We start from the raw sequence: 24,790 nt of genomic DNA, 5'->3' as shown, positions 1-24,790 counted from the left end.
ACAAATGTGTCAATAGATTTCAGGAACAAAAATGAGGCCCAGGGTCAATTTTACTCTCCATAATCAGGGATTTGCAAGCCACAATTTTTTTGCTTTGCATTTCTGAAAATATTGTATTTGATTGATAGTTTAGCAGGATATAGAAAACTAGATTCAAAATAATTTTCCTTCAGCACTTTGGAGGATTAAATCCATTGTCTTAGAATCCACCTGCTGATGAGAGATTTGATGTCAATTTGACTTCTGATTTTTAAGACTCTGTTATCCTCTCCGTTTGTCTTTCTTTGTTGCTTTCAGATGTATCCTATTTTCATTATTTAAAATCTGTTAATGTTGTATGTAACGTGTGACTGCCAGAACTATGTAATTTTTAAAACTGAAAAACAGTTTTTTGTTTTTTTGTTTTTTTCAGCCTGGGAAAGTTTCTTAGATTATGTCTTTGATCCATTTTCTCTGTTTTTGTGTTGATTTTGTTTTTGCTGTAGAACTTCTATTTGATGATTTAACTTCTTGGATTGATCCATTAGGCCTTCTTTTCTCTCAGGTTTCCATCTCTTTGGCTCGCACTCTGGAAAATTCCTTTGACTTCATGTTTCAACTCTTCTATTGATTTTCTGATTGTTTCTTTTTAATAGCATCCCACTCTTGTTTTTATCCTTATCCATACGATATCTCAGAAACTCTGAGGAGATTAATTAAAGGTCTGAGATTTTTGAAATGTTTTCTTCCTCAAGTGACCTGTTTCTTTTGGAGTGATTTTTCTGTTTGTGTATCTTTGTTATTTCATGCACAGGTGTGTATCTTCTCTCTGATGGTTGTCAGGTTCTATTTAATAACAGGGACTGGTGTTGATTTTTCTCCCTGGGTTTCCTTCTTAGGTAGGGTATGTCTGTTATTCTCCCTCGGTCTCTCCTAGGAGTGGGTGTGCTGACTGGGAGCTCCATATTGTTGGTAGGGCTCAGTCACAGGCCCATGGATCTTTTTTTTTTTTTTTTTTTTTTTTTTTTTTTGATGCTGGGGATTGAACTCAGGGGCACTCGACCACTGAGCCACGTCCCCAGTCCTATTTTGTATTTTATTTAGAGACAGGGTCTCACTGAGTCACTTAGCATCTCACTTTTGCTGAGGCTGGCTTTGAAATTGTGCTCCTCCTGCCTCAGCCTCCCGAGCCGCTGGGATGACAGGCATGTGTCACTGTGCCCAGCCTGTGGCTTTTTTTTGACTAGCATATGGACAGCCAGGCTTTGAGTTGAATGTGTAAATGGAGGGCTTTACTCCCAAGGGCTTTGCCAATTCTGGGAGCCCTATTTGATCTCTGGAAGTAAGTTCAGTATCTTTAAAGAGGAGTCCTATAGTTTTTCGGCCTAAGGGAAATGCTGGGCTTCCTACAATCAACTTTGTAGCAATAGGACTGAAAAAGGAAAGTGAAGGAACCCCCTTTGGATCAAACTTTTCTCTTTGGAACCCTCCTTCTCACCCCTGCCCTCCTTCATACCTGCTGGCTGTGACCTGGTCCCGGCGCCTCTCTGAGGTGCCCTGTGGCCATTGACTTTGTTTCCTTCTGCATATTCTGGAGTAACTTAATTTTTAAGTTTCATGTTTCCTCATGTAAGTGCGTGAGGAAACATGGAAGAAGCCAGATAAAGCATTATGGAGCGCAACTTAAGAACAGACCCATCACCACTGAGAAGTCCAGGTCAGTGGTGAGTGGTGGTTGTCCACCAGGCAGCAAGGATCTCGCTGGGGCCTCCAAATGTTATGGGGCACAACTTAAGAACAGACCCATCACCACTGAGAAGTCCAAATTTGAGAGTCTTTTTTTTTTTTTTTTTTTTATGTGGTGCTGGGGATTTGAACCCAAGGGCCTTGTGCTTGCAAAGCAAGCACTTTACCAACTGAGCTATCTCCCAAGCCCTTGAGAGTCTTTTTTAAGCCGGCTGGCTGACTGTCTCACACAATGCCCCAAAAAATGGCTATTGGGAGAACAGCCCCAACCATACGGTTGTAGGGGTTCTTATACTGAAAATCACATCAATCATAAGTGTCTGTTGCTATGATTCGAAATTATAGACTAACATCATGAGATCATCGACAGAGGGAGAAGTGGGTCAAAACAACCCTTACTTTGGTACAAACTAAAGAATGGTTACTAACATCCACACAATCACTGTTCACATGGTACATTGGTTAAGAGCAATAGAAATCAAAATAGAGCAATTTTTCATTACATAAGAATTGTCATTTTGTATTGCTAAACATGTCTCGCTAAGTAACTGAGGATGGGTACAGAGGTGGGGTGTTCCCATGGGAGAAACTTATTTTCTACATGGAGTCTCAGAGCAAAATGGAGTCTGTTTAGTCATTTCCCTTAGAGTCTGGCCTGTAACATTCTCATGGAGCCAGATCTGTCAGCCCATCACAAAGTTTGGAGAGCTATCAGACCATGATGCAGGTTTGCCCCTGAGTAGGGGAGAGAGAAAGAGAAGGTTGGATAGACACATTCTAGATTTGCATTCAGTCAAAGGAAGTTTTGGCAGAGATGTTGGAGAGGCCCCTGTCTCCAGGAATGGAGTCTGGAGCGCTGGTTTATTCCTCCGTGCACATTTTCATCTACAAGAAGTCCGTTGAAACCCATGCACCTACGCACGCTCTCTTTCTCAGTGCTTCCGGACTATTCATTTATTTTTTCACTATCACTTTTCTGCAGGCTCAAGTAGAAAGGAAATACGTTGTGTGCTCAGTCAGATTTGAACTTTAAAATGCCCATGCTGCTTTACCGCCTTCCGTGGCAGGGAAGGATGAGAATCGCTACCTCCCCATGAGCGCTCACCCTGAGGACAACGCCTCCTCAGCGAAGGTAGTCTTCTCTCACCTCCCGGCTCCATGTCACTTGCTGGCCTCCTGATTTCTCATTGCTGGCGTTAGACCCGGTCTCCCCTGCATAACAACATCTCATGCCCACAGACCAGCACGCCCACTCTCCCTCTTGTGGAAGCCATCTGCTATGCTAGTCGTCCCCTTTTGTCCTTGAGGACAGCAACTCTGGGCTCACAGTCACGCCCAACACCACTCCTGTCGATGCTCACCCAGTGGTATTTCCAACTCCCATCATCTCAGTTCCTTCACCTTTTCTGTTTCAATAATCATGCTCTCCATCGAACCTCAGTTACTCACTCTCATGGTTATACCCATGACCTTGTCATTACCAGTGATGGCACCTTCAACCACTCACTCTTCAACTCAGCTCTTCCACTCCATTAACCCTACTCTTTTCCCACTGCTTCTCATGTTATGTCTTTTTTTTTTTTAGGTGCTGGGGATTGAACCCAGGGTCTTGTGCATGCAAGGCAAGCACTCTACCAACTGAGCTATCTCCCCAGCCCTCATGTTATGTCTGATCTAGCTTAAATCCCTGGTCCAATCCTGTAATCCCTTTCTAAAAAATTTCCTTCCTCTCTCCCTCTTCACATTACTCCACTGGGGGGAAGGGACCTCAAACCTACTTCAATCCAGTCCTTAATGATTTGGTACCAAAATCCACACAAGTGATTCAGGCCGACTCACATAATTTCGATTCTCTTGTATTTGTTGAAGTTTGTTCTATGGCCTGGAATATGACAGGCAAACCCTGAGGAACGTTTCTTTTGCACTTAAGTGAATGTGTATTTTGCTGTTGACAGGCAGGGTGTTCTCAGTGCTGCCGAGGTCAAGGTCATGTTCATGCTCCTCAGGTCTTCTATACTTTTCAGGATTCTCTGTTTACTTTCTCTTATAAGTCAATGAAAGTGGAGTTTTGAAGTCTCCAACTATAATCGTAGGATTTGTCTGTTTCTCCTTTCAGTGTTATCAGGTATTACTTCATTTATTTTAAAATCCTACTGTTAGGGGCATATCACTTAGAATTATTGTCTTTGCTGCGACTTGATCATTATGTAATATCTGTCTTTGCTATTCTGAGTGACAGTCTTTCTTTGAAGGCTTTGCTATTAACATAGTCCCTTTGGCTGTCTTTGGTTTGGTATTTGTATGGCATATTTTTTCCACTCTTTACCTATTCTACCTCTCTCTTTATATTAAAAGTGGGTTTCTTATAGATGGCATAAGGCTGAGCCTTTTAAAAAACAATTTAACAACTTCTGACTTTAATAAGGGCACTTAGACTATTTATATCTAATTAGAGGTATCATGTGTCTCCACCATCTTGCTGGTTGTTTTCTATTTGTCTCATTTGGTCTTTGTTCTTTTCCCCTCCTTTTTTCCTGTCTGCTTTTGGACTGAATTTTTTTATGATTTAGCTATATCTCCATTCTTGGCTTATTAGTTATGCCTATTTAAAAATGTTTAATGGTTGCACTAGAGTTTACAATGTATGCCTTTTTTTTTTTTTTGGGGGGGGGGTACTGGGGATTGAACCCAGGGGTGCTTAACCACTGAGCAACATCCCCAGCCTTTTTATATTTTGTTTAGAAACAGGGTCTCGCGGAGTTACTTAGGGCCTAAGTTGCTGAGACTGACTTTGAGCTCACGATCCTCCTGCCTCAGCCTCCCAAACTGCTGGGATTACAACTGTGGGACACCATGCCCCTCACAATGTCTTTCATTCCAGTCTACCTCTGATTCATATTAGGCCACTTCTCAAATGGCATAAAAACCTTATGACAGTATGCTTCCAGTTTCTTCCTCTGCCCTTCATGCTATTTTTGTGTTACATTTTGCTTCTAATATCTCATGAATCTTGCAATATATTTTTATCATTTTTGATCTAGGTCAGGAAACTGCTACTCAGATCACCTGAACATTTTTATAAATAAAGTTTTATTGGCATACAGCCATGTTTGCATGTTGTCTTTGGCTGCTTTCATTTTACGGTGGCAGAGTGGAGAGTTGTGACAGAGCCCACATGTCCTACAAGCCCAAAATATTTTTTATCTGGTCATTTAACAAAGTTTTTGACAGCCCTTGCTTTAGAAAATTATCTTTTTGAGCAACTTAAAGGAATTTACCTTCATATTTTAGCATTTCTGGAGCTTCCTCTTTTTTTCTATAGATCCCACTTTCCATCTGGGTTATGTTCTTTCTGCCTGAAGAACACCCTCTCCCATTTCTTTCAGCGTAAGACTGCTGGCAATGGATTCTTTCAGTTGTTCCTCTGGAAAGATTTTATTTTCCCTCATTTTTGAAAGATATTTTCACTGGATATTGACTTGTGGATCAACAGCTTCTTTCTTTCAGTAATTTAAAGACATAGTTCCACTGTCTTCTACTTACATAGTTTCTGGGGAGATTCTGCTGTAATTCTTATCTTGGTTCATTTGCATAGAATGTGCCTTTTTCCTTCCTTCCTTCCCACTGGCTGCCTTCAAGATTTTCTCTTTAACATTAGTTGTCAGCAATTAGACTATGAAGTGTCTAAGTGTGGTTTTATTTTTTTGTAGGGTTTTTATCTTTCTGGGTTTTCCGAATTGTTTGGATCTATGCTTTGATGTATTTTATTATTTTATGGAATTCTTGACTACTCTTAAAAAAATATTTCTTCTGCCCTGTTCTCTCATTTTTCTTCTGGGGTGTTGTACTGCACAGTTAACAATTACCTCATTCATACCTGCACCAATCCAGTTTCCTGCTGTCTTTATTCTTTCTCCAGAGCCTCCAGTGGAAGGCTATTGCAGCAGCCTGAGTGAGAGCTCACTCCCCTGGTGTAGGGAGCCCCAGCTACTCTGGGATGACATGCTAGCCCACACCCGACCTTAGGCAGTTGTTTACAGTTTCTTATTTCTTCTTACCCATTTGTATCTGCTGGGACCCTGCCACCCTGGCTCTTTCATCCATCATATAATGAGTCCCATCTCTCCTCAGAAAGTCTCTCATTTTGGAATTCAGGGAATCTGTTGTTTTGTGACCTTAGCTCTCTGATGATTTCGAAAACTGTGCCTGCAGAGCAGCTTTTGGTGGGTTGACATTTTTTGGTTCATTTCTAGTTCTTAAGTGGACTGGGAGCTGCCTTTGCTGGTTGCATTTTAAACTCAAGACCACATTTTTTTTGGGGGGGTGGGGGTTGGCACCAGGGGTTGAACTCAGGGGCACTCGACCCCTGAGCCACATCCCCAGCCCTATTTTGTATTTTATTTAGAGACAGGGTCTCACTGATTTACTTAGCACCTCACTTTTGCAGAGGCTGGCTTTGAACTTGCAATCCTCCTGCCTCAGCCTCCTGGGATGCTGGGATTACAGGCACGTGCCACTGTGCCTGGCAAGACCACATGCTTTTTACTTCTGCCAGGCAACCTAAAATATGTAATTATTCTCCAAGTCTCCTGGACAACTATTTCAAAGTTTCCCTTTTTCCTTCCCACAAGCTTGTTTTTGGTTTATGAATTAGTTTCCTATTTCACTGAAAAAAAAAAAAAAGGAAACCTGCCAACAATCCCACTATGACATCTGCCCACCTGTGTCTACTTCCCTCCTGATCCTAGGTTGAATGACCCATCATCATAGCAGAGGACAGCACCCTTATTTGTCATAGTATCCCATCTTCTCTCACCTGCTCAAGGGTTTCTCCCCCTCTTTCTTATCAACAATAACTTTTTCTGATTAGTTCCCATCAGCTAACATTTGTATATGTAAATTAACTTTATTTTTTCGATTAAAAAGTACAAAAGTGTTGCTTTCATATTTCCCTTTAACCACTGCCTCCTTTTCTCCCCCCACTTACAGTAAAATTTCTCAGAAAAGTTGCCTACTTTCACATTCCTCCCATTTTTCTCTTGAACTCAATCCATTTGGGCTAAGCTCAACTCTCCAGTTCACCAAAACTGCTCTTGGGGAAATTACCTGTGACTCTTAGTTGGTAAATCTATGTTCACAATTATCAGTTCTCACTTTACTTGATCATACATCTCAGTTTGCTCAGAACATCCCTAGTTTATACTTGTTGTCCTGCCATGATTACTATGTGTGCCCCCTTTGATCTTAAAAATGTCACACATGGCGGTACAATGAAGCTTGTGGTCACTGTGTAACCTCTAGTATGTGATATGTTTGTTATCTTTCTCTTCCTTAACACACTTTCTTCACTTCATGTGTGGACAACACTCTCCTGGTTTTCTTCTTCTCTTACTGGTTATAGGACCATATACTTGCAAAAAAAATAATAATAATAATATGCACCTCTCCTGCCATTACTTTCTAATCTCATTTGCTACTACACCTAATTGTGTCATTCTTTGATTAATATACTTGCCAGCGATTGCCACAATAATGCTACATAACAAATAGTCTTAAAATTTCAGTGACTTATATCCCCAATAATTTATTTCCATGCTCATAGTCTACAGATTGACTGTGGTCTGGGTGGAGTAGGCTGGGCAGGCTGGCCTGTGGTTCTGATTAAGCTCAGGACTGCTCCACATGTCCCCAGGTGAATGGGCCTTGCCGTGGTGCTTCAGGAACATTGGCCTTTCTGATCATCCTCAGTTGGTCAAGTACCCCCTCCTCAGTACCTTTCCATGGCGATGTCCTAGCTGACTTAAGCACTTTCCCCTCAGATGCCTGCTTGGCTCACTTCCTCACCTTCTTTGATTGAGGGTGGATTGATTCAGAGGTTGAGTTATGTGTGTATAGGTTGGCTAATGTTGATGTTTGGCTATTATTACTTATTGTCCACCTCTGATTATCTAATTACATGGTGGATTATACCTGTGTTAACAGTTCTACCCTTACCTTTTTAACCTTTTTAGAACTGGCAATACACCAGGAAAAGAAGTCTTCAAGCCACCAAATTAGATTTTGGTAAAAATTAATGCAGGCACAATATATTACCTGCCAAATCCAGGATAGACATTTTCATTTGGTCAACAATGCTTAGTTAAGACAGATCCTTCTACTAAGTTCAATGAGATAAGAACATACTTCCAAACCAATGTACATTTTTAAAAATCTGCCATCACTTCTGCTAGATGATTGCTTCAAAAAGCAACCTGTGTGCTGGGGTTATGGCTCAGTGGAGGAGCGCTTGCCTAGCACGTGTGAGGCCACTGGGTTTTATTCTCAGCACCACAAATAAATAAATAAAATAGGTCCATCAACAACTAACATATAATTAAAAAAATTTTTTAAAAGCAACCTGTGCTCCCTTCTAAACTTTTCCAGGTATAATAGGTAACAGAGTCCTATAATTGTATATTTTACATTCCATAATGGTGATGTCAAACTTCATTGTCATTTGTAGGAATAGAGGCAGTTCTAATAAGCTTCTTTTGAGCTTTTCTATTTCTCTCAAATTGTATTTCTGTGCATCCTGCAAATTAGCTTGCAAATTGCTGAAACTACTCCTTGGTGCCAGCAGATGGCGCCCTCCGGTGCCTGGGCTCCTCCCAGGAACTGCACTCTGGAGTCCAGGGAGCTTTGGTTTGGGAATCATTTGCCAGAGTTTCTGGTTATCATATTTCCTCAACAGGCACCTGTTTGACTGGCATTTCCTGGCATGCACCCATCTTTGCAAATTTCTTTGTTGGTTGAGTTTGGCTTACAGGGAGGTTTCGGTAGTTTATTACTTCACACCATCGGGTAAGTTCAGACTTTCTTAGTTCAGAAACCAAGCTGCACAGAGTGATGAAAATAAACATGATCTTGAGTAACTCGACATGGATATTGCTGTTCTACTAATAGGGTGTTAATTAGTAAAGAGCACTTAACTTTTTTACTGCCAACCTAAACAAGCTGGCTTTGTTTTTGGCTGTGGGCCCTATAACTGCATCTCAAAGTGCTTTGCAAACATTAATTAAATACTTCAGTGCATATCCAAGTAGTAGATATTATTAAACCCTTCTCTGAGATGTGGAAAACAGATTTGGGAAATATGACTTAATGTTAGGACCAACCTGGGACTGGGTTTAGAATCCTGTGCACGGCCTTTGGACTCCAGGCCTACCTCCACAGATCTCTCCAGCCAGCCATTCACTTGCTGCCAGAGGTCTCCTTCTCTGCCATCTACTATGGTGTCTGTGTGTTCTGGGATGGTGCTGATTTCTTGGCTCCTGCATCTTTATCGATACATTATAAGCTGTCACCTCCCCATCTATTGATTTGTATACGAAGAAATGTGATTTTCCAGAGAGTGGTTCACATCACTGGTGCAGACTTAGTTTGGTGGTGTGAACATTTCTCAGTAACTACTGAGCTGTAAGCATGGTTTTCCTCTCTGAAAAGTCAGGCTTGTCTTCCTAAGGTGGATGCTGGCCAGGAAAGGCCAGTCAATTAGATGCCTGTTGGGGAAATGTGATAATCAGAAACCCAGGCAAATGTTTTTTAAACCAAAGCTCCCTGGATTCCAGAGTACAGTTCCTGGGTGGCACCTGGGTTCTGGGCCACAGGGCAAGGTGGGCCACAGCCATGTGGGAAATGCTTAGGCCCTGCAAGGAATGAAGGGCTTCCTCCTTTCATCTTCTCAGAATTTCTCTCTGGTTTAAAACAGCCCGAGAACAAACCACACAGGGCACCTAGAGGAAGGAGCCCTAGATTCCACAGTGGTGTGTGGCACTGCCCACCTGGGGGTCACTGGCTCAAGGCAGGCTGGGCCTTTTGTAGAGAAGCAGGTAGAATCATCTCACATACCCAGAGGCCACCCTGGGTGTCAGGATCGAGCCCCTCAGAGTACGTTCAGTCCACCCTGGACACAGGCTGCCATTGCAAACCTGGAGGCTACGACGTGCCTGCGACTTTACTGCCTGATTTCTAGAGGTGATGTCAGGCTGACCTGTCCAGCAATGACAGACAGCTGAGAGCAGTTTAATCACTCCACTGTGCTGAGTTCATAGAATATTCCCAGAAGAGGTTTCACACCAGATGAATCGTCTGAGCCCAGGATGTGGCTAGCTAGGTATCGCTCACACCTGGCTCCAGCAGGAAATTGCTCCCCAAGAATCCCTTCGACCTTTAGTTAACGGGGCAAGGGGGCGTTTCAGGGGAGTCTTGACCTCCTTCTGCAAGGGCCACTTAACTGGGATAAGAGCATCACCTGCATGGAGCACAGGGAGGCTGCTGTTAGCTTCCTTTCACCTGCCTTCGTTGCTTTCTTTACTTTCCAAGGCAGAGCAGAACCCCATAAGTAATTAACCCTTCACAAGCTGAGTCACTGGATTCCAGCTAATATAGGATCAGCTAATATAGGAACGGAGCCAGCCCATGTCTGTGTCATGCTTCATGAGTTTCTGGAGCCTTTGGCAATACTCTGTGTGGATTTCCTGAATTGTGGGCAGGTGGGTAAGACACTCTTAAGGTCTTTCCGGCTTCTGGATGTCCTGGTCTTGCTAGAGATGCGAGGTGGTTGGCACACACTGTCTGTGTGGACAGGGCCAGGACTGGCGTTTACCATGTGAATGACTGACAGGTACTCACTTGTTGATGAGACAAACTGAATGTTTGTATCCTCCTAAATTTATATGTCAAAATCCTAACTCCCAAGGTGATGGCAGTAGGGGTCTTTGGAAGGTGATAAGGTCCTGAGGGTGGGCTTCTCCGGAATGAGATTAATGCTCTCATGAATGAGACCTGGAGGTCTTCCTCTCTCTTCTCACCCTGTGAAGATGTGGTTAGAAGATGGCTGTTGATGAATTAGGAAGTGGGCCTTCACCAGACACTGAATTGGCTAGCTTCCTGATCTCTGTCTTCTAGTCATTAGTACATTTCTATTGTTTAAAAACTACCCAGTCTACTGACCAAAGAGGCCAAGACAGTGGAGGTCTCTGGATCCCAGCTCATGGCCAAACACCTTCCTTCTGCACAGACTAGGAAAGGTTTTGGTAACAATGTGTTACTCTTTGGTTCTCATAACTACTTTGGGAACTGGGGTTTCTCTGAGGGCTACCCAGAGGGGTGGGATACGCGCCTACTGTGTTTGGGGCCAAAAGAAGGGAGGAGGGAGGAGAAAGAGAAGAGGAAAAAAAGTTCCTAGAATTTGTTTAAGTCAGAGTGTTGAAAGCCCCAGACAGCCAACCTCAGGCTGAAACAGATGGAGACAATGGCACATCTAGGGATAGGCCCTAGGACATGCACAGCTGTATGGATTTTATGTATATAAATTTACAGTCAAACTTACTGTCCCACAATGCATAATACAAATTGAACTAAAAAGTATTTTCAAAGACATGCTGTCAAGAAAGTAAGGAGCTGGGCATAGTGATGCATGCCTATAATCCCAGCAGCTTGGGAGACTGAGGCAGGAGGATCATGAGTTCAAAGCCAGCCTCAGCAAAATCAAGGCACTAAGCAACTCAGTGAGACCCTGTCTCTAAATAAAATTTGTAAACAAGAACTGGCCTTCCTATGGTTTAGGGCCTGAATTCACACCACCTGGGTAATGAGTCTCAAGCCTCCCTATTTAATGACTAATGATGTGCTTGTGACAGTATTTGGGGGACATTTGCTGATGTCTACAACTTTGCAGTACTTCTAAAAAAAAAAGTAAGATGGGCTGATGAGTGGAGAGAACTCTTGCCTAACTTGTGTGAGATCCTGGGTTTGATCGCTAGGACTACAAGAAACCAAATCAATCAATCAATCAATCAGTCAATAAAACCAAAGTAAAACCAAAAAGACCTGGGCTCAATTTGAGTCAGTTAGAGTTATGCATAGCTGCATAGCTTTCCAAACAAGGCCAATAAAATGTTAATAGTAGATTCTAGGTGATGGGTGTATGATACTGAGTACTCTTGTCCATGAATCTGCTTCAAGTTCTTGTTTATTTAGATCTTGTTTAATGTCTTTCTATAAAATACAGTCATCTCCATAGAGAGAATCTGTATCTGTTGTTGGATTTATTCCTAGAGTCCTAGTATTTTAAGTATTATTTTAAATGTACCATGAAGATTTTTAAAGACATCTAACTTTCCACAGTACCAGAAATTAAAGTATTTTGAGGGTTTGAACGTTTTTTTCTTCATAGATTTGACTGCAAACATGTTGTTTATGTTTAAATATTTCCCTTTTAAAACCCACCACGTAGCTAATTATCCCTTGCATAATTGTAACTGGTGTGACCAGATCTTATTAGTCTACAAGACCATATTTCTACATACGCTCAAAATTAAACTGGCCCTTCGCCCTGTGAGGCTTGCCTGCAGGAAGTCCAGTTTTCTCTGGTCATTTCCTTCCCCACAAGGATTGCTGAGGGTCAGGCAGAGTTGGCTCTATGTTCCACTGTGCTCTGCTGTCCTTGTTTGGGTCAGCTGATCCATCCAGGAGCTTTTACCAACACAGCACTGGTGACCCCCCAGGACTGTTGCTGTCTTGCCTGACCACCTTTCCCCAAGAACCAACACACACACACACACACACACACACACACACACACACACTCACACTCACACACATCTCTTGATTCTTTGCAGCAGAGGCTGAGCCAGGAATGAATGGTCCAGAGATATAGTGGTGGTGGGCAGGGAGAGACAACACAGAGAGTAAAGGACAGGGTCACTAGCTATGACCCAGGCCCAGAACCGTGCCTCCGGGCATCAGGGGCCAGATTCTCTCCACCAACAGTCCTACTCTTGAGTCTTTAATTCCAAACGAAACTCCCACCAGCCCCAGAGAGGAGAGAGAATTTTGGAATCTCTTGCCTCGGAGATTTGCCTCCCTGTTCCTCATTTCTTATCCCAGGGTAGAACTCTTCCCAAGATGATTGGAGATGGGAAATTCCACCCGCTTTAGGGGAAACACAAGACAATCACCAGAATACAATGATTCAAATGCGGGTACATTCTGGGTTCTTCTGTCCTAGTGAATTCCGCACTGGTAAGATGGGCACTGTGGGAGCCACTGTAGACTAGCACACTCAACGACCTGGCAATGTGTGCTGTTCTATTTGCTTGCCCCAGGAAGACTGGCTCTGGGCACAAATGCATCTGAAAGAAAGAGGGAGAGAAGCCAGTTATGGGAGAGTCCAGGAGCCCAGGAGTGTGACTGCAGAGAGTCAGCTGCCTGGGGTCATCCTCAGAGGGAGGACACTGGATATTAAGGCTGATGAACTGCTTTCAAAAGATGTGCTGTGTTCACCTCTGCCCAGGTGTTAGCTGTACAGGTAGGTGGTCAAAACTCCAAGTCCCAGGGCAGCTCACCAAGGTCACTGCTCAGCCCTGAAATGAAAGGCCATAGAATTGATACCTTAGCATTTGTCCCTTCTGGCCAGAGTGGGACTTTTCTGGCTGGGTGCATATCCAGGTGGCCCAGGAGTATGAGACAGGACATCCAATGGCAGTTTTCAGAGATGGTGTCAGACCTGAGACCTGAGACAGGCCAAGGACACAGCATTTGCTGTGTAACTGGTGTGACCAGATCTTATTAGTCTGCAAGACTGTATTTTTACATATGCTCAAAATTAAACTGGCCCAGGAAGTGGGGGTGATCATCATGATTGTCCCAGGAGCCATCCCTGGTGGAGGGCTCCAGAGACTGCTTAGGGCTTTCTAGGTGACATCTGCTAGTCTGCATGGCCTGTGAGGAAGCGGTTACTCCTGGTGTGAGGACTTGGAAGAATATGGGGTCAAAGGCAGGCCTGCATCCAGTTCTGCCTACTGTGGAGACCGTGACTCTTAACCCCTGCTCTGTTCACTTGTTCAGACAAAAGGAAAACAATAATTAAATGCTATTTTTTAAATCTATCACATTTATCAAAAATTTAAAATATAGCATTACTGCTACCAAGAATGCAATGAAAGGTGTAGCCTCACATAATCATGAGCCCAAACTCTCTGGAAATTCTTGTATCACGGGCTTTGAGTCAGTGGTTGTGTTTCTGTGATAAAAAACATTCAAAACCCCTAAAATTTACTTTATTTTGTATTTTTTTTAATCTTTATTTTTTACAGACTGCCTTTTGATTCATTGTACACAAATGGGGTACCCCATTTTGTTTCTATGGTTGTGCACGATGTGGATTCACACCATTGTGTAATCATACAGGTGCATAGGGTAATGATTGTCTCAGTTCACCATTTTTCATACCCCTGCTCCCTCTTATTTTCCTCTATATACTCTAAATTTTCTCCATTCTAAATTTACTTTAAAAAGTAACCAAAATGAGGAAAAGTATTTGTGTATGATGGTTGTTGTTGGGGTTTGTTCTTCTGCAATTAATTAAAATGAAAATTTAGCAAATCTTTAGATTTGTTCAGGGAATAAAGTTAAGTCAGTGGGACGTTATACAGTCTTTCTAAATGATGTTTAAAAAGGATGTCTGTTGACTTGAAAATGCTCATGTGGGCAAAGTATGGACATATTTTTTGGTCTTTTTATATGACTTAATAGGGTTTGTAGTTTTCTTCATTTAGCTTGTGCAGATTTCCTTCTAGGGTTATTTCTGGCTATTCTATATTTCAATGAATGAACCATCTATGACTTTATATCTTTTTATATTATTATTGCTTATCTATAGCAAAAGATTTTGGTGTTTGTATTCTGTTCTAGTATAAAACTACTTTATTTACTGTGGCTGGCTCTTTGCGGTACAAAATCCATGGATATTTGTCACCGTTTGCAGCAACAACTTGCACGGGTCTTATGGGTGGTGGACTGGAAACTGAGCTACTTCTTTCTCTTTAGTGCACTGCTTTCTTGCTTGTTTGTTTATAGAGGATAGAGGAAATGAGGTTTACTTGCTTTGAGAGAGACTTTGAGAGAAGGACAGACTTTGTTTAGAGCTTAGAGGAAGAGAGACTTGCTATGCCTTAAAGTCTGCTGCTTCTTACTGGTGTGTCCTGCATCCTGTGAACTAAGGGTACGTCTACCTAAGGTGCTTTAGTGATGCGTCTCAGTTGTCCGTTCTGTGATCTGCCTTCCACCGCTTCCGCCGTGTTCCTTTCTTTCTTCTTGCCCTATTCCTGCTAGCTGCTGCTATGTGTGCTAGCTGCTGCTGTGTGTCCCTACTAGCTGCTGCCATGTTGCGCTGTCTCGCTCTGCCTACGCTTATATCATCTCCAGGAGGCGGAGAGCAGGGCCACGCCTCTTACGCAAAGATTAGGCCAGACGCTCCGAGCAGGCACAATTAGGAGTGCTCGAGAACACATGCGCATACATTGTGTGCGTGGTCGATAAATCACCTGAGTGTGCTTATGTCAATCAACCTCCTCGCTGCCGATGTGATCAGGCGCCGCCCTGGCGCGGTCAACATGGCACAGCCCCCGACAATTTACATAATATCTTTTTGGATATTCTAATCACGAAGATTCAGAATTTTTCTCTCCTCTTTTCAAATATCCACACTTCATGATCCTGTAGCCCTAGAGTCATGGACTGTACTCTGTCCCACCCCACTGGGGATTGGCCTGGGCAAGCTGCTCTTCACTTCCACCTCCTGTATCAGTGGATCTACAGAAGGGAACACGACCACAAGACTTAGACCCAGATTTAGGAAGCACCCAAGCCACCTGCTCCAAAGAAGCATTGACCAGAAAGTTCTTCCCTGGAGGTTAGTAGGCATCGGTCCAGCTGTTAGGCAATATCTGAGGGCTGGTGAGCAGATATTGCAGGATCCTCACAGGGGGAGTGATTGACAAGATGGGATTTAGACTTCCCTTGGATTTTCTAGCCAAACACTGTCAGTTTCCAGTAACCCCCTCTCATATTCTGCTTGCACTGGTGACCTCTGGGATGTCACTTTCTTCCCAAGTGGCAGGATCAGAGACGAAGCAGAGTCCTGTGGGCTGCAGTCATCTCTTCTCAGCTTTCTCCTTCCCTAGGTGCCCTGTGGTCAAGGCGGTGAACTTCAGGAGCATCGGGCCCCCTCCATGTCCTTGATCCCTGTCAGTCAGGAGCTCCTGCCACGCATAGGCTTCCCAACCTGGGTGGTGCTTGGCACTTGGTTAGCTACACATTTTTCGCTTCCCGCTTCCCTTCTACTTTGCTCCATTTTGTCCTGTTCTAGAAGGACTGACTTGGCTTTCCCTCCCTCCATTTGGTACTGGAAAAGGAGGTGGCCCCAGAGTCATTCACAGAAAATCAACCCAATGATCCCTCACCCCCAAAGATGGTTTTCAGAAGCTCTGGATAGTGATGCTCCTCTGTCCATGTGCTGGACATGGCCCTGAGCAGGGACATGGCCCTGAGCAGGGATTTGGCTCATTCAGTCCCCTAGTCTGTTAGGGGTTGTGGCCCCAGGGGTGCTTGGCACACTGTTCCAGCTTCATCTTGGAGGGTTAAGAGGGTACTGTGAGATGACCACTCTGAGTGCCTCCCTCACCCAGGTCCATTTGATTATTTATTTATTTATTTGATACAAGGGATTGAACCCTGGGGTGCTTTATCATGGAACCACATCCCCAGGCCTTTTTATTTTTTATTTTGAAATAGAGTCTCACTAAGTTGCTGAGGGCCTCACTAAGGTACTGAGGCTGACCTCGAACTTGTGACCCTCCTGTCTCAGCCTGCATGCACCACCATGCTCAGCACCCAATTCCCCCTTGAAGAAAACATGGCACAAGGCTAGGAGAAAAACTAAAACTTAAGGGGAAAGTCCTTAAAGCCTAGACAATTTCATGCAACACAGACCATTATGAACTTATCTTTGAGAGAAATGAGCCTGCTGGGTCTCAGACCGGCTGGTGTATGCAGGAGGTGATAATACCTGCTTTTCCTCTGCCCACCTGACAGCCAGCTTGGAAGAAGTCGGGGCAATGCTTAAAATTTTTGAAAATATGGATAAATAATCCCTATGCAAATTAATCTTTTGGTAAATTTGGCCTCCTTTGAAATGCAACTAAAATTTATAAAAATCTTAACCTTGCTTGTGCTAATTTTGTCTGGTTCCAGGGTTTTTCTATTATTACAGTAGCTACTGATTTTACATTTCTATTTCTACCATATTAAATAAGTATTCTTTTTATATAGATTTTTAAACATCTTATCAGTATTTTAATTGTTAATGATATTTCTAGTTAAAGATTCGTCTCTTCAAATCTATTAAAAGGATTCACTTTAGTTTAACCTCGGAGGTTTTCCCTGGTCCTATCAGAGCTTTGCAAGTGAGTCTCTTGGGAGAAGATCACGAATTTTGTAATTTACATACCATTCGCTTGTTATATAAGCCGCACGGCCCAAGAGAAAAGGGTTTTATTTTTGTTGTGTTTGGTATATTCATCGTGGATGGGAAATCCTAATAAAGAAAATACCCCCTGAAAATTAAATCTTAATTAACTGATTTTACAAGGGTACATTTTTAATTTATTAATTTATGTTACCTAGGAAAATGAGACAATGCAGTTCACATCAGGAAGCTGTCTAATAGATTACTGTTCTGACAGATAACTAATTGAAATTCACCATGAAAGAATATTCAAATTTTCCTTTCAGTAGATTATGATGTATAGTTGACAAAACCATTGTAGTCAAAAACAATCCAAAGTTGCCCAGAAGTTCAAAAAGGTAATTTTTTTTTCAATATTTGTGTGTCCCCTTTTCCCTTTTTCTTCTGACGACTCAAACCAGAAAATGCATTAGAATTCCTTGGTTTTCCATGATAGATTTTTAACTATTCTCTTCCCCAGCACAACTTCCTGTGTCTTCATCCTAGATTCTCTGTTCTGGTCACTTAGAAATGATAATGTCTGCCTTCCCTGACCTTCCTGTTGTCTACTCCTAAGCATCACACCATGCCCCACTCCTGGCAGGATCTTCCATCTTTCCCTGGTAGCCCAATAGACACCACTGTGAATACCGGAGTCTTCAAACCACAATTAGACGTACTGAGCATTATGTGTGAGGGAAGTCAGTGGGCACTTGCCATGCGCCATATTGCCTGATCATCTGCCTTTTTGTTTTGTTTCTTTGGATTGAGTTTTTTTTTCTCTTCTGGTGCTCTTCTTATGCTGCATTGTCTTCTGTGTCTACCACGTTAAGCTGTGAGGTTTAGTATTCCAAATTCTAATTCCATATGCAAACCTGATTGTTTCCTCTACATTTTACTTTCTGTGGTTTCTAGGAATCTCACTCCTCTCAAGACTTTATGATCAGGAAGTTCCCAACTATCTTTCCAGGAAGTAAGGCTGTCAGTACATACTGTAGCCCTATAGGCCACTCTGTCCTTTCCTTGGATAGCCACTGCTCACTAACCGACCCTCTTTCCCTTCTTCATGCTACTTATATCTGTTATTTATACATTTTTATTTGCCAGTGGAATCATAATCTCAGACTCGATGGTTTGAAAGAATTTGTGGTATTGGAATTGGAAATCAAGTGTCTTGTTCAAGAAGATAAACTAGGATTTAGAGGTTACCTAATATATTTCACATCACAGGTTATGGGTCTCATTTATTTTAACATTAGAAACAAGTGTGCTGGAATTTGGTTTTTGCAGAAACATAAAAAAAAAAATTATAAACCTGACCACGTTCACTTGGATAATCAGGAACAAGGATTTGGGCTCCCAAACGCATGCTCTTTTCTCTCATCAACCTGGAAAAGGCTAGGCATGTGAAAATAAGGGAAAAGTAGCCAAAATTGACTTAAGAATAAATAGAAAACTGAAATATACCTATAACAAGACCTAACCACTTCCTGTGAAGAAGACCCAGGACTAGATGATGTCACTGGTTAATCCTATTGGTGAAGTATTAAAGAAGAATTATCACCCCTTCCTAATTCATTCTGTAGTTCCAATATTACTGAAATAACAAAGTCAGACAAATCACAAGACGACTACAGAACAGTATTCCTTATGAATATAGATATAAAGATCCTCAGCCAAATACCAGCTAAGCAAACTCAGCAAGACATCAAAAGGATTATACTCATAACAGAGTGAGATTGTTCCAGGAATGAAATGTTGGTTCAACATATGAAAATCAACTAATGTAATACATACATTAGATTAAAAAAATACAAAGGCATCCCTATTGATGCAAAAACAGCATTTAACAAAATCCAACTCCACTTCATAATTTTAAAAAGCATTTGAAAACTAGGAAGAGAAAGAAACTTCCTCCACCTGGTGAAGAGCACAGGTGATGGTTCATTGTACACATCGGCTTGACTGGATAATGAAGTGCCCAGATATTTGGTCAAACATTATTCTCCATGTGCTTGTGAGGGTGTGTCTGGATGAGACTAGCATTTGAACTGATGGACTAAGTTGAACAAGTTGCCCTCCTTAATATAGGCAGGTCCCCTGCAATAAGTTGACGTCCTTAAGACAGAACCTTTTGAGAATAACGGGAAATTCCTTCTGTCTGTGCACTTTTGCTGGGACTTTGGTCTTAATCTTTGGACCAAATGGAAACGTCAGCTCTTCTTGGCTCTCTCTGCTGGCTTTCCATTGGAAGTTACCCATCAGCTCTCCTGAGTCTCAGGCCTTCAGACATGAACTGGAATGACACTTTCAACTCTCCTGGGTCTCCCACTTGCTGAGTGTAGCTCTTGAGACTTCTCAGCCTCCTCAGTTGTATGAGCCAATTCCTTCCAATAAATCTCTTTATATGTCACAGTGGTTTTATGTCTCTGGAGAACTCATGTAGCATCTATTGAAAGTCTACAGCTAACATTATACAAATAAGAATGCCTTTACTTTATTAGCTTATTTTTATGTGGTGCTGAGGATGGAACCCAGTGCCTCACACGTGCTAGGCAAGCACTCTACCACTGAGCCACTACCTCAGCCCTGCTCTCACCACCTGTATGCAGCTATTCAACATTGTGCCGGAAGCTCTAGCAAGGGCAGTTAGAAAGAAAAGAGATGGAGGGAAGAGGGGAAAGGGAAGGAAAGGGAAAGGAAGAAAGCATCCAGATTAGAAGGGGTGAAGTAAAACTGTCTCTATTTGCAGATGATGTAATCATGACCTTAAGAGGGAGGTGCTAGAATGGGCCATTGGCCATCCTTTAGTCTCACCAGCTTCGCTGAGGAGCAACTAGTCCACAGTGACTAGGCATCCTCTTACTCCCCAACTGCATCTATTACCGAGGTGAGTCCACCAGTTGTCAGAGGATAAGGACTATTTGCTGATCATCTCATCCACTTCCCTACACCACACTGGGACCAAATGCCATGTGACACTCAGGTCCACCCACTTAGATGCTTCACTCAACCAAGAATACAGCACCTCCAAGCTGCTATGTTGGAAGTGATTCTTTTTTTTTTTTTTTTTTCATGAAGGTTTCAACTTCCCAGGTAGCACCCAGGGTGCTAGGCCCCAGCCTTCCCAAGACAGTCATTCACTGCAGGAGGTAGAAGGAAGGTTCTGTAAAGAGCCTGAAGAGATGGGATATGCAACAGTGATTGGCAATGGATCATTGTTGCAATTGGCCACTCCCATAATTGGAAAGGGTTGGGAAGAACATTCATTTGTGGAAGAAAGAATCAGAGGAAATCAGTGTGGCAAGAGAGCTTCGGGAGTACCACAGGCTGTGGACAGGCTGAGTAGCAGTGGCCCTGCCTGATGAGGCATATGGGTCCTGGGCCTGGTCAGCAGCGTGAAGCCTTTGCTCAGGGTTGCAAACAGATTGTAGGGGACTTGCCATTCCCATGCTCCCATGAGAAGTGGGCACCTGAAGACCATGTACGAAGAGAACAGGTACCAGTCAGGTCCTGGGGATTGGGGAAGGAGATTCAGTAGCTTCAAAGAGGCTCAATTCCTGAGAGTTTAGCATGATTTCTGAAGGAAATTTTCCACTCATAATGATTAAGTTTTTAGACCTCCATCACTCAACTGCAGCTGAAAAGAGACAGAACGTCCACTTGAAAAGCTGACTAGGCCTTATCTGTGTGCCAGGCCATTTTGCACTGCAACTTAAACCAGTGTCAATCAGTAGGGACCTCTCAAGGAATCCCTCCTCTGCAGCATGATGCTATTACTGCCAGGTCATCCAAGATGTCTCATAGTTGTGAACACTTCCATAAAAATCATTTATGTGCAAATAAATGTGTTTTAGTTCTTATTCCTTTTATATACACTTATTTATAATTCATAAAATGCCTTAGATCATGTGTCCTAACTTTGGATTCAAAAAAGACAAACACCTCAACTCAGTTATATTTTTAATCAATTTTTTACTGGTACACTATAATTATATGTACTAGCGGGATTCACTGTGATATATTCATCCATGCACAGAACAAACTGTGGTCAATTTCATTCCCCAGTATCTCGCCCTTGACTTTCCCTCCTCTCCTCCCTCTGCCTGATCCCCTTCTTCTACTCTACTGGTCTCCCATCTAATTTCATGAGACCCTCCCCACATCTTTTTTCCCTCCAGCTTTTACATATGGAAGAAAACATGACTCTTGAGTTTCTGAGTCTGGCTTGTTTCACTTAACATAAAGATCTCAAGTTTCATCCATTTTTCTTCAAACGACATAATTTTATTTTTCTTTATGACTAAATAAAAACTCCATTGCCCATGTACACACTGCATTTTCTTTATCCTTTCATTGATTGGTTCCAGAATCAGCTCCCTGTTATATAAATGATGGAGTGCTCACCACTCTCCTGGGGCTTACCTGAGTCAGGATAGGAACAAGTGTAAGGTGGGTGCTCCTGGCGGTGAGCACCATCAAGTTCAAAGGCAATGAGCTGTGCCCTTTCCAAACCTATAAAAGTGAAAAACATCCTTCCCACCCCCTAGGCCATTGGGCAAATGCCCCTTTGTCCTCTGAGGTCATTCAGTCTTGAGCTGCAAATTCTTATGATGTTTAAATAGATACTCTGAGCAGAAAGAAACACTAAGATTACTTTATAGGTTTCTTTGGATATAATGGGAAGAGAACGAATAGGCTTCCAGGTCACAAAACTTGAGCCCTAATCCCAACTGCCCCACTTCTACTTATGTGGCAGTAGGTAAGTTCCTTAACCCCCTTGATTCCACTTTCTTCTCTGAAGAGTCCTTATATTGGCTTCCCAGGTTGTGAAGATTAAGGAAGGCCGATTCAAGAGCATGGTACATAAACAGCATTAAATAAATGCCTATTCTTGTTCCTTCTTCAGTGGAAGAAAAAGATGCTACAAGCCCTTTCTCTCCCTTGCCCTCTGCCATCTCAGCCTTTGTTGGCAAACCTCCTGATAAGGCATGAACTCCTTGGAGGGCCTGGCTGTACTACCCCTCCAGCCTCGGCCACACTCCCGTGGAAAGAGGCCATACATCTTCTCTCCACAGAAACTGTCATGTCCTGGAACACAGCCTGCCTTCTGTGGGTCTGGGCCCCTCACCTCCCAGCCTGACGTCAACCCTGCCTTCCCTGGGGCTCTGTGTGGACTGTGTGGGGTTTCCTCAGTGAGTCCCCACCCCGGGGTTTTCAATGGCTATCGTGTGGGGAGCAAGACAGCGGATGCGTCTGTGGCACCAGCTGTCTCTGATGATGTGGCCCGAGAACCCTTGGGTCACCAAGCCAAGTGCTGAGTTGGCGGGAGTTCCAACAATCACGGAGGCCTGACTTCCATGTGGCATAAAGAGGAGCATTGTCCTGGCAGTCAGTGTAAGAGATGATTAGATGGCACCGAGGCTGCTTGTTATTACCCGACCTCAGTTGATTTTGTGCCCAACAGTGAAATATAGGCGATTCATGGAATTCCTTTTTTTTTTTTTTTGTAATAATTATACAATGCAAACCATACAACCCTAGTACCAGTGGTATCTGCAAATGCATGACTTACAGATCAAATCTCACATTAACATTTTTCTTTCTCTGCATTGAAAAACCATCACCAAAATGTCTATTCATTTCTCTCTTTTGCCAAGAACTCATATCTGTTCTGGCTCACACGTCGCAAATTAGAATATGGTTGAGACTGACTTGTGAATTCAGTTGGAAAACCACCTCAGTTCTTTTGTTTTTTTCTTAAGAAACATGCACATTTTATTAACCATCTTTATACTAATAACAATGTTTAACTGATGTAAAAAATACTTATATTAGACACATAAAAATAAATGGTAGACTTTAATATCTCAAAAAGAAAAGATAGGTTTCTTTGAATAAGATTGTCAAATCCAAAATTGATAAAGAAATACACATTCTAACATGAAAAGACATTTTATTATTATTCTTTTATCATATAATAGCATTTCACCAGATTGCATTTTCTCAAATGGCAAATGAGAGGCAGGATAACATTTCTTTGATTCTCCCAGGAATCTCAATATCATCTGTCTTTTGGAGATTCGGTTTCTTACAACATCGGTGATAACTATCCATGAGGCTAAAAATGACAGTAGTAAAGTCGTTTTTGCTCAGTTTTTGTCAAGGGTCCTTGCTCAAGGTGCTCCTTCCTTCGTTCTTATCTGGTTTTCAACACTTGTCCTGTGTTTCTTCATTATTGGGCACAGGATCTGGTTGAGTGATATGTTTTGTGTGTCCACATGGAATGTCCACAGAAAGTGGTAGCATATAATTGTCCTCCCATGAGATGTCAAAGCAAGCTCGACTTAGCAATTATAATCCTCTGGAAGAGAAGAATATGCAGATTTATGACAAACACAAAATAAAGCTCTGTTCTGGACTGGAAATAAAGGCTTCAAGATAGTTCTCTTGATATCACCCATTCTAATGCTGCTGCTGCTGCTGCTACTGCCACGGTCTCCTGTGGTGATTATCAGGTGTATGATAAAAGATATTTTGAAGAGAAACTGCCCTTAAAATCTGCATCTAGGCAGGTTAATCTTCTTCAGTTGAACGTCCATCAGGACACTAGCAGGGCACTACTGGAAGCATGCAGGCACATTTCTACAAGACAGGCCGAGTCTGACCACCTCAGTTCTTAATGCAGAGCTGGTACTGTAGCTTCCACGCATCCAATTTGAGCTGAGCTGTCAGATGAAATGGACATCCCTTCACCTTGTCTATAATCAGCACCTCCTCTATTTCCAAGTCATTACACTCTCTCCAATTTCCCTCCTCACCCACCCAGCTGTTACCCCAGCAGAGTACCTATTATCCATATTAGCAAGATAATTGGAGTGGGCCTCTGTCATCTACTTCCCCTTCCGGTTCCCCACCCAGAGACTTACATGCCTGACCTCACCCCAAATCCTTACCTCTCTCTCTCCAGACTTGGAGGACCAGTTGCCTGAACTTGGCCTCAGAGCCAAACCTTCCCCTGCATTCCTAGTTGTCCTTTGTCCCTCTCTGTCCCTTATCTTCAAACTGTTCCTTCCCACTGGCTCTTTCCCTTCCACATACGAAAGCATGCTGCATCTCTCCCATTTATCAAAGAGGGCTGGCCCGGAAGAGAGAGAGCACACAAGGCTGCACCCTCGAGCTTCATTCCTAGCGCTCTCTTTCCCTGGGTGCCAAGTTTTAGAAAGCAGGTCTACACTAGCTCTCTGCACTTTCTCCCCTCCCACTTCAAGCTCCTGCCTGGCACTGTACTGTATCTGCTCTGGAAAATGTTACTGGGCTTCCTGAAAGGCTAATGCAAGGAGCTCTATAGTCATCATCTTATTCTCATCTTTTTCTTCTGGATCACACTGATGGTGTCTATCTTTAAAGTCTATTTTCCATTGTTTCCAAGACAGCCTCCTCTCCTGCTCCTAATTGTTCCTCTTAAGTTCCCCTCCCCGGCACATGCTCCTCCTGCCGTCACCATTGTGATCTCTCTCTTGCATGATGTTACTATCCTGTTATGCTGAGGACATTGAAGCAAACAGAACCAGCCTTGAGCTCTCCCCAGCACTTCTTCATATTAGCGTATATAACTGCTTGACAGGCACCTATGCTCATGGTGTCTTAAACTTAGCCCAACTTTCATCTTTCTCTCTATCATAGCTACCCCTCCACCTGTGTTCCCAATCTTACGATACACCCACCATATTAGCT

Source organism: Sciurus vulgaris (genome assembly GCF_902686455.1).
Source record: "Sciurus vulgaris genome assembly, chromosome: 14".
NCBI lineage: Eukaryota > Metazoa > Chordata > Mammalia > Rodentia > Sciuridae > Sciurus > Sciurus vulgaris.
This window is presented reverse-complemented; position numbering follows the sequence as displayed.